Here is a 12,149-nt window from a genome sequence, read left to right on the forward strand (position 1 = left end):
TTCTTTTCTTTTCTTTTCTTTTCTTCACCTACTTGATTAACAAAAGTTCAGTATCCTGGAAGCTGCCTCTAACTGAAGGAAAAATTGGTGATAGATATCTTTGATGCACTTCTGTTTGTTCATACTTTGCAACTTTTTATTTTTTATTTTTATAATTTCCTGGCCACAAAAAGTTTTGCATAGGAAAAAGTACACTGAGTAAAGCTCAGTTTGGGATTTTTCTGTTACACAGTGACTGCTTGAAGTTCTCTGATTATTACATGAATGAAAGGATGCTGTATCTGTCTATTTGTCTAACAAAATCTGTACAGTGGTTTGTAAACTTCAAACATTTCTAAAGCTGATGGTTGGTGTTTCCAGCCACGTGTTGTGTCCACCTGGGTACCTGCGTGGATTTTGTGGTTGTTTCTTAACAGTTTGAGTTCCGTGAGCTATTCCCTCATGTTTTATGCCTTGCTGCTACTGCTACAGTTTCTACATGCTGTGTGCAATATGACCATGCAGTTGAAAGCATGACTAGTGTTTGCTAAATTTTCTCTCTTTCAAAACTCTTCTTCTCTGCACCAGTCCTCTTTTCTGAAGAAGAGACACAAAGTAGGGCACAGAACTGCTGGAGTGCAGAAAGTAGTCTTTCTGTGCTGAAACTGCTGAGAATGGGTAAAAGACAAAAGCTACAGAAATGGACAAGTTACAGCCCCAGAGCATGTTCTTTAGCAGGCTTGGGGTGTCAAGCTGGCAAGGAATAGAAATGGTGTGACCACAAGGACATTCAGCAAACATGGGTTTGAAGGCACGTGGTGTTAGTAGAAGCTGAGGGGGATACTATGACACTTTTGCAAGTATAAGTGCATATATCCTTCTGAAAGTGACGGCAGAGGGAAAGAGATCTCTTATGGACTCTGAAGCACTGAGCAATCCCTCCATGTGGGCTGTGAATGTATTTTCACAAGCAGCTAATTTGCTGCAGACCCAGGATTGTGAAAGAGGGTGGAAGAGTTCCAAGGATGAATAATCAGAGCACTTCAAGCACACTCTGTCTAACAGGAAACTCCAAATCTGAGCCCTGAACAAAGTCTGGGGGAGGGAGAAACTAAAATCATGATTTCTTTCTGCTAGGAGTGCTAGGAGAAAAATGTGCTCAAAGGTTATCTTCCAAAAGGAAAAAGAATGAACATAGCACAGTAACAATTCTCTGTCATCCTCTTCTTCTCTGGGGGCTTCTGTGAGCAAAACCCATGTATATGTTCTAGGGAATACATGGGCATGGCAGAATACTTAAGTTTTTTTTTGTTTTTTTTTTTTTTTTTTTTTTTTTTTTTTTTTTTTTGTGTGTGTATGATGTTCCAATGTTTTCAGAAGGAAAACCCTAAATCTTTGGATGAAGTTGGAAGAGATCAGATGAAGTACTAAATGTATGTAAGACATGAAAGAAAATACACAAGATGGAGAGTTGCAAAATGAGAAGTGAAGCACCTTGTAGACTTGTCTTAGGGATTTTGTTCTGGGGCTTTGCTGGTTCCTGAGTTTACCTGGATGTGCAGGCATGCGAGCAGAGATTCAAGCCCTATTGGTCCTGAAGAGTCTGCATGTACTGTACATCCAGTTCTTGAGATTACTGTTTTCTTCTGAATGCCATAGGGCTGCCTGCCCATCCATGCACTGTCAGAGCTTCCCTGTTGCATGTGTAGTCAAAGGGAGTCCAGTCATCACCTAGAGTTATTTTTAACCGTTAGTAAGGAAACTGCTAAATAACTATGAAACATCGTGTGACGGAAAATGGAACAAATGGGGGAGGTTTGAAAAAATGGGCTTATAATGATCATTTTCTGTAAGATGTGTTTTCTTTGCCAGTGTTAGGCTATATTTAGGTATATAAACCATATATTATAAACTATATTATTGATATAGTTTCTGCTCATATAATACAAACTTTTGTTAAAAATACATATAATTAGAGAGAGGGTTTACTCTGAAATGTTCAAATGAACAGATGGTCTGTAAATCACAGTCCTCGAAAGGTGCTGGAATAGCTTTATTCTTGGGAAGATGATATTTCTGTCTGAGCCTGTAAAGATTTGGACAGAACCACTGCTCTTAGTGCTGGGAAGCTTGGCCATGGTGGTCAGTAGCTGAGTTTGTACAGGGCCTGTCTGAGGCTCTTTGCAATGTGCTGGGCTCAGAGGAGCCACTGCTACTGTTCCTGCATCTTGTAAGCACCTTGAGCACAGCCTGAGTTCAGGCTGTGGAGAAGTACTGCTTATTTTTTGGGAATACCTGAAGATGCCCGAACCCTTTATGAAGGGGCTTTCCTAGGCAAGAAAGGTCCCAAGCTATCCTTTTTGTCTGATTTTAAAACAAAAGCAGATGGAGACCACATACTCTGTTCTGGGAGGCTTGAGCCTGGTCACACTTGTTTTGGTCAAAGTCACAAACATATTTCCTCTTGGGAATAGGTGCAATTTAACTTTAAAATCTCATATGACATTAACATTATCTCCTTCTCTAAAATAAGTATACAAGTATTTTCAAACAAATACTCAACAAACTTTCACAGTAGTGCACCACAGACAATGAACTTCAACAACATTGTGTATCACACAGATCCTAATTAAAAAGGTGAAAGACCAAAAAAAAATAATAATGTAAGAATGCAGGAAAAAATATGAGGTAGAGAACAAACTGTTTTACAAGGATTAGATTCTTATCAGCAAGACTTGATCATTCAAAGATTTCAAAACGGTTTGATTTATAGATCTGACGAGCAGATAGTGAAGAAAGCTTATTGTACTAAACACATTCGAAACACTAGACTCAACAAGAAAAATAATAAGCAAATGGTTCATAAGTCTGTCCTGCATATGCAGTAACTCATGTTATAATTTATAATTAGGTCATTTATATTGTAATCTGTATTAACTCGACATTAATATGAATTTCTTTTTAATTTAAATCAATTTACAAGAGGAAAAGTTAAAATTCATAGCCAGGTACAGAGCAGAATTAGGAGCAGATTTGTCCCTTCAGATGAAGAAATGCTATCACTTACACTGCTCACAAGATTAATGTAGAGGACTTTGTGGATAACACTGTCAATGTTTTAGTCAGTGAAGTAAAAACAGGAGATGACCACAATTTATACATTCTTTCTGACTTGGTTTCCAGACTGCTACTCTATTAAGATGATTCAGAATTGTCCAAGTTTCATTTACCGTACTGATCACAAACAGTAACTTGTGTCAGTCCAGCGACTCATTTCAGAGAGCTGTTTCAGGACCTAATTGGGGAAATCAAGGTCAGTCAAGATCTAGTATCTTGAACTACACTGTTATGGAATTGGACTTGTTATTTCTGTTGTATGTACAAGCCAAATCAAAGATTTGATATTGCAGAGGCAGCTTTGTACATGGCATCTCATTCAAATCTGTTAAAATAAGAGAGCCTAGCATACCATCTAGCTGTGTGAGCAAACCAGAGACCACTGGATTACTTCCATCTCCTTGGGAAAAGGATTCATTGGTTTTGCTTTGTTTTGTTTCGCAGTTTTCACAAGGAAGACATCAGCTCTCTTGGAAATAGACTGTCACGTGCAGAGCAGAAGTATTATTTGGCGTAATGCCTGGAACTGAATTGATAATGATTTTTCTCTAAATTTCTCTATTGAAAGGCTTCTGAATAGTACAAAATAAGTCTCTTTCATGCTCTGGTGTATTTGCTTAAGATGTATAAAGCTCTTGGCAAGGGATGAGGAAGAAGTCAGGAGTTTTATCACTTCCTGACATTTTCATACCCATCCAAATAACTCCCTTCCTTTTCCATTTTTAAACAGGTTGTGGAATGACCTGACTCCCATTTCCTTACCAGGCTGCAAGAAACACATGTGGGTTATTATTTTAAATTGTCTGCTTATTGAGTTTTCCTGTTTGTGACTTTCTCTGTTTAACACAGAGTATAATTGCTGTTCATTGCAATAGGGGCATGGCCATAGCTTCAGCCACTACAGTCTCCAAAAAATCCTTTTGACATGCGTCAACCAAACTCCAAAAAGAAAAAGAGAGACATCTTAAAATTTCAATATACAACTATTGCTCTTTGATTTCCATTCTCTTGTATAGGGAGGCACTTAAGTTAAAAGCCTTTGTGTGAAAGGCTATTTGATGTTGTTCAAAAATCCCTTTTGAGATAGGGAGTCTACATACATACATGCTTGTGAACAAAAGCAGCTCATGGGCACTGTCCCACAAGTGTCTCCTCCACCTGCATGCTGCCTGGTACACTTCTGCCTTGTATCAGCCAGCTTCTTCCCAGGAAATCCTTGGCTATGGTACAGGAACCAGCCCAGGCTAGGGATATTTCCCAGTAGAAGTGAAGTTGAGAACACATTTTTGAAGGCAAAAAGAGCTATATGGAGAGAAACAGACAACCTGTTCTCTAGCCCATTAATTTATTTGTCCTGATATGACTGGGTGTGCAGGTGTTGAGAACACTTTTTGTTTTTATTGTGAAAGCTGGATTGTTTTATGGCAGAAAAGATAAAGAGACAGGGCAAAAACATGGCAAAAGATGAGAAATACAGCTTTGGATCCTGCAACATGATTCTCCTTAGACTGGAAAAAAATGTAACTTCCAAGTTGGGATGCAGAAAAGGTTTTGTACTTGTTCTGTGTTCTAACATAGAGCCGTCCCCCAAACTCCACACCATTAATTAGACCAGTGTTAACCTGAAGTAAGATAAAGCACAATCTGCTTCTCTCTCGCGTACAGTAAGTTGATCCTTTGTAGCGTTGATAAAGGATGTGATAACTGTATTAATAGAATAGAATAGTTTAGTTGGAGGGAACTTTTGAAGACCATCTGGTCCATTAAGGTAGTCAAATGATGACCATGTTAAGATACACCCTTATTAAGGGTGTGGTAAAGTAGACCAGTATTAGGCTATCATAGAATCATAGAATCATAGAATATCCTGAGTTGGAAGGGACCCTTAAGGATCATCAAGTCCAACTCTTGACACCGCACAGGTCTACCCAAAAGTTCAGACCATGTGACTAAGTGCACAGTCCAATCTCTTCTTAAATTCAATCAGGCTCGGTGCAGTGACCACTTCCCTGGGGAGCCTGTTCCAGTGTGCAACCACTCTCTCTGTGAAGAACCCCTTCCTGATGTCCAGCCTAAACTTCCCCTGCCTCAGCTTAACCCCGTTCCCGCGGGTCCTGTCGCTGGTGTTAATGGAGAAAAGGTCTCCTGCCTCTCGACACCCCCTTACTAGGAAGTTGTAGACTGCGATGAGGTCGATTGTTAATTGCTTGTTAATTGATTGTTATGCTCTGGTAAAAGACGTATTCGAGTGGAGAGAATATCTGTCCATATGAATGCACAGAAGAGATTTTTGCTCAGCTTCCTCAGGTATGTACACAAACTCCTGCTAGGAGGGACTTACTTTGTTATCACATCTGTATTTTGTAGGCAGACTCTGCTTCTCTCACAAGGCTGAAGCAGGTTCTGGCAAAAGGTGAAGTGGTGCCCATGTGGAGGTGCCCGCACTGACAAGTGACGGCATGCCTGGAAGCACACTCATTGAGCAGTCTGGGGACACCTCCAGGACCCCTAGTCGAGCTAGGGCCATGGAGCATGAAGAGAAAAAGAGCTCTGAGCCACTTTCCCCATTTTTGAACGTGTAAGAGGATTGATGAAAAACTTAAAAGGGGAGTGAATGTGGTGATGATTTGGGAATCCTTTAGGCCTGCTGGCAATTTTTTAGGCACCTAGGGAATTGTCCTCAAGTCAAATGCTATTGTTCACATCTAAAAATATGCGCAGCTTGAAAACAGAGGAAGGTGGTTTGGCAGCATCTTCTCTTTTCTCCCTGCCATACTTGAACCAAAGAGATAAGACAGGAATCTCCTACACATCCTTTTATTGTATTGTTTGTTTGTTTGGTTTGTTTTTTACAATTGGCTGGAAATGAGGGAGAGGAAGGCAAAGAGTTAGAGCCAACACCATCTCAGGAAGCTTCAAACAATCTTAACAGCTCATAATTTGATACACTTGGTGAAAATCACAATTTCCAACTTCTAAAAGATTTATAAGTATTTCTAAATTATAAATTATGCATGGGTTAATAAACTCTAAGACATGAAAGAGAGGAAAAGGATAAGGTGGGGAAGGAAAAGGATGCATAAGAGATGGGATGATGACAGGAGCTTCAAGCACATGTTTCAAGATTTAGCCAAAACAAATTGAGTACTGGCAATGGTACTGCATGATTTCAGTAGTGCCTATTATGTTTTGGACTAATTCCTCACTGCTGAACAGCTGGATTTTATATTGGATTAAAATGATGTCATTTAATTAGATAATGGTATTGTCTAATGTGTCTTGCTGCAATTCTGGAAGAAAAATCTAGATTAAAATCACCATCATAGTTTATGTTTTAATTATGCAACTTTGGTGTTATGCTACCGGGTATACAAAGGAAGAGCTTTTGAACCATTTTGAGAAGAGTTTTGCTCTCCTCTCCTCCACTAAGTGATGCCATTTTTCACACTTATCTCTTGTAAAATTAAGGTAAGAAAACATATGTACTTGGAATTAGCTCGTCTGGTTATTTACCTTTGACCCACTCAACATGAACAATGTACCACGGTCTGATCTGTAAGACAAGACCTCAAAAAGTGTTCCACGTCATGAAAGCACCATCTGTTATTTCTAGCACAGACTGTGTGAAGAAAGCACTTATGCAAAAATACTGGTTTCTACTTAGTACTATGTAGAAGAAAAGTGTCCCATTGAGCCATCTTCGATAGAAAGCACAATCAAGCATCAAAGAAGGCAGAGCTATATCACTGAAACGGGTATAACGTCAATTGTATTTAGGACAGTGATACATAAAAGCATAGCTCCTGTTTTCTAAATTGGGCCAACTACCATTGCTAATTGGGTCAGCTAACCACAAGGGCACATGCTTCATTTCCTCTTCAGGTATGCCATTTGGTGGCTTCTCAGAAAGTTACAGCCTGTGTACTTTACAAAAATACTTTGAAACACACTCCAGAATAATTTATGTTCCTTTCACAGCCATTACTTTCCTTCTGTCCCATTTTCTGCGCCTTGCCTCGGTTATCTCCCCTTTTCTATTATCTTAATATAATTTTTTTTGTCCTTTGTATGTTCATTTGTGACTTTATATTATTATTATTATTTACTATGATGTCTCTCTCAGTAACTTCTTTAGAATGATTTTTGGTTTCCGACTATTATTGATTATTTATCTTCTGTGTTTTAATATACTTATCTGAGAAAGTTATGCACACATGACATTTCTTCAGTCATGTCCTCAATTCTTTGCCAGTTCAAATATACCTTTTCCCCTCTCCTTTTTCTATCAGGTTTGGCTACCTTGTCTAATTTGTTTAATCCAGTCCCACTATTTTGGTCATTGTGAAAAATTAGGAATATTGAAACCTAGATATCATAAAATAGTGTTGATTAACTCAGCTTGTTAATTAAATACATTTGAGAATTATGAAAAGATGATGACAAATGTCAAACTCCTGCACTTATAGGAAATGGAAATTTCCACAATACAGCATTCAGGAGAGTCTTTTAAGGTTCAGCAAGGTTTTAAGGTTCAGCTCTGAAGATTTTGGCTTTACTGAACATACTCCATTGCTTTGTGGCTGTTGGTGCTGAACATATAGAACAAGTCTGTGGATCAGTCCACAGTCTAGGAATAAAATTGGTCATTGCCTGATTAGACTAAATCTGTGTAAGGTTGGATTTGGAGCAAGTGTTTCATACTTAGGTAAGCAGTAAGAAGAAATAACAGAAAAGTGAGTGAAGTGGGTAGGAAAGACAGTCTAATAAAAAGAAATGTTTTTGAGAGATTGTTTAGACAGAGAGACTAGCATTAGACTCTTTTTTTTTTTTTTTTTTTTTTTTTTTTTTTTTTTTGTAGGAAGAAAGAAACAACACAGAATATGACAGGAGATGGATCTACATGGAGTGGGAGATGAAGAAATGGGTTTGAGAGATGGATAGGGTGGGTAGAGAAATTGCCATCTACCCCCAGGAATTATGTTTGTGAGAGTGTATGAGAGGAATGGACCGTACATAGTGGCCAAATTCACTTGATGACCCTAAATAGCATCTCCCATGGCCACTGCTGGAGACAGACTGCTGAGCCAGGTGGGACGTGGTGTGGTCCAGTTGGGCATTGCTTTCATTCTCAGGTATTGTGTGCAGCTCTGAGCTTCATGATTTAAAAAGGATATTAAGATATTTGAATGACTCCAGAGGAGGGCAGCAAAGCAGGTAGAAGGGCTGGAAGGCACGTGCTGTGAGGAGAGGCTGAGGACACCAGGACTGTCCAGCCTGGAGAAAGGAGGCCAAGAGGCAACCTCAATACTCTGTGTAGTGTCCTGAAGAGGAGAAGCGCAGAGGGAGGTGCCGGTCTCTGCTCCTGGGGCACTGGTGACAGGACAAACAGGAACGGCACAGAGCTGTCCTGGGGGGCTCAAGCTGGGCATTAGGAAAGATTTCTTTCCCATGAGGGTGGTCAAACCCCAGAATGGGATTCCTAGAGAGGCGATTGATGCCCCATGCCTGTCAGTGTTCAAGAGGCATTTGGACAATGCCCTTAATAAAATGCTTTAACTGCTGGTTAGCCCTGATGGGGTCAGGCAGTTGGACTCAGTGGTCTTTGTAGGTTCCTTCCAAATGAATTATTCTTGTCTAGGCTAGTCCAGACTAGTCTATTATCAAGAGTAAGTTTATCAAGATCACAAAACAAATGATTCAAAATTATTTGTTTCTTAAAGTTGCTTATGCATTTTTTTTTCCTATGCATGTGTTATAATTATTTGTTGTACATTCTAGGAAGACTTCAGCTCTGTTGGTAAGAAAGAAAGTGCTATCTTTTAATCATCATCTAGTCAGGACATTTTTTCTCCCCAGTAACTCAAGGATCATCCTCATGCTTTATCTTCTCTTCAAGTCCAGATCATAAAATATTTGTCTCTACATAGCAAGCTCATGCTATAAATTTAGTCAGGACAAGGCTGTGTGTTGAATACAGTTTTTACTTATAGCTGCCAACAAAACTGACAAAGAAAAAAAGGACACACCGTAACTCTGTAAAACTTACATGTGACAGGTATCTTGTCATCAAGAGACTAAATAATTTTGAACAATGAAAACTAGGAAAGGCCAACAGAGGGTGAGATGTATCAAAGTCAGGGAATAAAAGTGTTTGCCATCTCTTCAGAATGGGAGATGCACAAGAAGTATGAAAATGGGAATGAAAAGGAGCATCTGCCCACGGGTCCCAGCTGCTACTCCTTGGATGGGTCATGTTCACTTTGAGTATGTTGGCCAGACCCAGGTTGCCCCAGAGTATAGCACAGATGTGAACTAACATGTATCTGTTGTAGACACCCTGTTTAACCCAGACTGCCAAATATTATCAGATATCTGAAAATGTGGAACAAAAGAAACGATAAAATTTTCAATAGAAAACATTCTTTTTTTTTTTTTTTCCAGCGGAAAACAACTTTGCAATACCTGCAAATGCTGATGCTACTTTATTCTTTGTCACTACTACTTTGTTCTCCCTTTACTGAGTATTGCACGGAGAGGCAGGAAGCTTGGCAAACCACAGAAGTGTAAGCACAATGTGCTGGTACCATATGAGCAATGTTCCAGAAGCAGCCTAAGCTGCTGTAGGGTTGCACTGATTGATGCGATGTACTGTCTTTGGTGTAGCAGACATTATTGCCTTTGTGTAACTTAGCTTGTTGCTGAAAAGCTCATGAATTCAGAAAATCAGAGGGTCCTAGTGATCTTGCAATTTCACTTTTACATTTACATTGAGGAGTCATTTTCTCTGTAGTCCACTTTTTTTTCTAGGTTTTCAAAAAAATATTTGCAATCAATAAAACATTTTTCTGAGTTTAATCAATTTCCCTTGAAAATCATTAGCACTAAACAAAACTGGTGACCATTTCAGCATTGCAACAAGTGTGGGTTCCTACAGGAGGCTCCTTCAGCATCTTGCATTATCAGGATGACACAACTGTTTTTTTAAGCACCAAAACTGCTGTCTTGCTTACCTCAGTGTAGGCTTTCCCAAAAATGTTTGTCAAAGACTCTTTTCAGTAGCAGCCATTGCAATCAAAACACACTGGGCAAAAGATATCTTTCAAATGCATTTGATTTGTAAATAGAGCATGTTTTGGCCAGTTTTCTTGTAAGCTGTTATAATTGGTGTGCATTAGGCTGTGAAAAACATGGATCTACTTGCTTTAATGCCAGGAATAGAAACATAATCTTTGTCAGGGACACGGTGCTTGCATTTCTGTAAAGTGCTTTGCAGATTTGGCCAATTTCAAAATTGCTATGTATTTCATCTCACCCATGGCCATATTTGCTGAGTATTAGAAGATAAGGCGTTTGGATAATTTTTTTTTTATTTTTTTTATGGTTGTTCTGTCTGATTTCTGTCCATGCTCTGGGAGCTCAGTTTCAGTGCCATGCGAAAGGAAGTGTTACGTTATTGCAACATCTTCTACGCAAGTCACTGACGCTATACCTTTCCAGAATATCTCGAAAATTCTGGGTCCTAACCACTGTAGATATCAGAATAAGGAATTTGAGGAGGCAGCCTGTGCCTGCTCTTTTTCAAGCCAGCTGGGACCATGGGCTAGTTTTTCCCAGATATGAGGGTGCCTCTGAAAGCTACTCTAAGCTGTAGCTCCTTTGGAGTGGTCTATTAGGGTCACCAGGTGACTCTGCTTTAGATGTTCTTTTTCTTCCACTACTGCCCCTTCTCTGCTCTGGCTTCCCAAATGTCTGGGGTGTGCAGAAATGTTCACAATGTTGTCAAAAGCAGGAACTTACCCAGCACGAAGTCTCTTGGATGAGCAGGAAGCCTTCTCTGTGTGCTGCACAGTGCATGAACCAAGCTCCTTCCCCTCCCTACCACTTGTGTTTATATGTATTGGTAAGCAATGTCTCTGAGTTAGCACAAAAATACACGTCAGATTTGAAATGTTTCAGTAAATTGAAATGTGTCCTTGAAAAGCTGTTCTTGAAGAAAGCAAAACAAACTTTGAGAAATTTCTACCAAGTGAAACAACACAGGAAAATCCCAGTTTTGTAAGCTATTGGAGCTGTGTGCTTAACTTTCTAAAAACAGAGAAAAGGTCTGATCGGCAATAAGATATATGTCAGAGACAGCTCAGCTAATGTATGGATTTGTCTTCTTTCCTTTAGCTCTGCTCTTTCTCTTGCACTCCTTTGTGTCCTTTGCCTCATTTGCTCCTTCTCCCCAGTACGCTGTCATTCTGAAACCACGTGCTGCAATGCTGCTGAGCAACATGGCACAAACACCTCACAAACGAAGGGTGGGGAAATAAAGGCAGGACTTACTGATGAATCATGTAAACAAAAATTATTTTTTCCAGCTTGCCTACATGTAGTGTGCATTCCTGCCCCCAGTGTATCCTGTTTAAGAAAGTAAAATAACAATAATAAAAAAAGCATGGGACTGTGGTCTGATTTCTTTTCCCTCCTTCAGGCTTCTTAAGAAGAGCAAGAAGCTGAAATCAGAAGGAAGTGAAGCTCACTCATCATCCGGCAGAGCGAAAGATGCTGGGAGAGTTCAGAGCTCAGAACTGCTTCTCCCACATGATCCAGGGATGGATGAGATGCTGCCTCCCATGATATCACCTTCCCAGCTCTCCAGAAAGTGGCTAGAGACCTGGTAGGGGTGGATGGGGTTGGAGGGAAACAATGGCTACATTAAGTAGAACTTTTTTCTGTATCCCAAACAAGAATCAAATAAAAGTCCAGCTGCTTTTGTCCTTTTTTATTCACTTTCAAACTCTGCTTAGCACTCCCGAGAGGTTAATATCTTCAGTTTAATAGCTTAAACTACTATCAGCTCAAACTACTCTTTTGTCACCAGTTAAATGGTAGTTCCTAATTCAGGTTTTGTGCCTCCTCTTGTGATCAGACATTCTGGTCACCCACATTAAGATAATCCCCCCTCAGATGGTGAATTAGCATCAGGCTTAGACAATGTCTCAAAGGAGAAAGTGTTGAAGTGGCTCATGTCTTCTTTTTTTTTGCCTTCTGTTGCTCTCCGTATTTTG

General features: G+C 39.7%; 1 long non-coding RNA gene across 1 annotated transcript; it reads left to right on the top strand.

Moving 5' to 3' along the window:
* Positions 1 to 3,164: 3,164 nt before the first annotated feature.
* LOC106015117 (uncharacterized) lies at positions 3,165 to 11,702 on the top strand. The gene is made up of 3 exons (XR_005262841.2): positions 3,165 to 3,292; positions 3,827 to 3,877; positions 11,573 to 11,702. It is a non-coding gene; the product is annotated as an uncharacterized lncRNA (long non-coding RNA).
* Positions 11,703 to 12,149: the final 447 nt, after the last annotated feature.

This window comes from Anas platyrhynchos, chromosome 1 (assembly GCF_047663525.1).
Source record: "Anas platyrhynchos isolate ZD024472 breed Pekin duck chromosome 1, IASCAAS_PekinDuck_T2T, whole genome shotgun sequence".
Classification (NCBI taxonomy): Eukaryota; Metazoa; Chordata; class Aves; order Anseriformes; family Anatidae; genus Anas; species Anas platyrhynchos.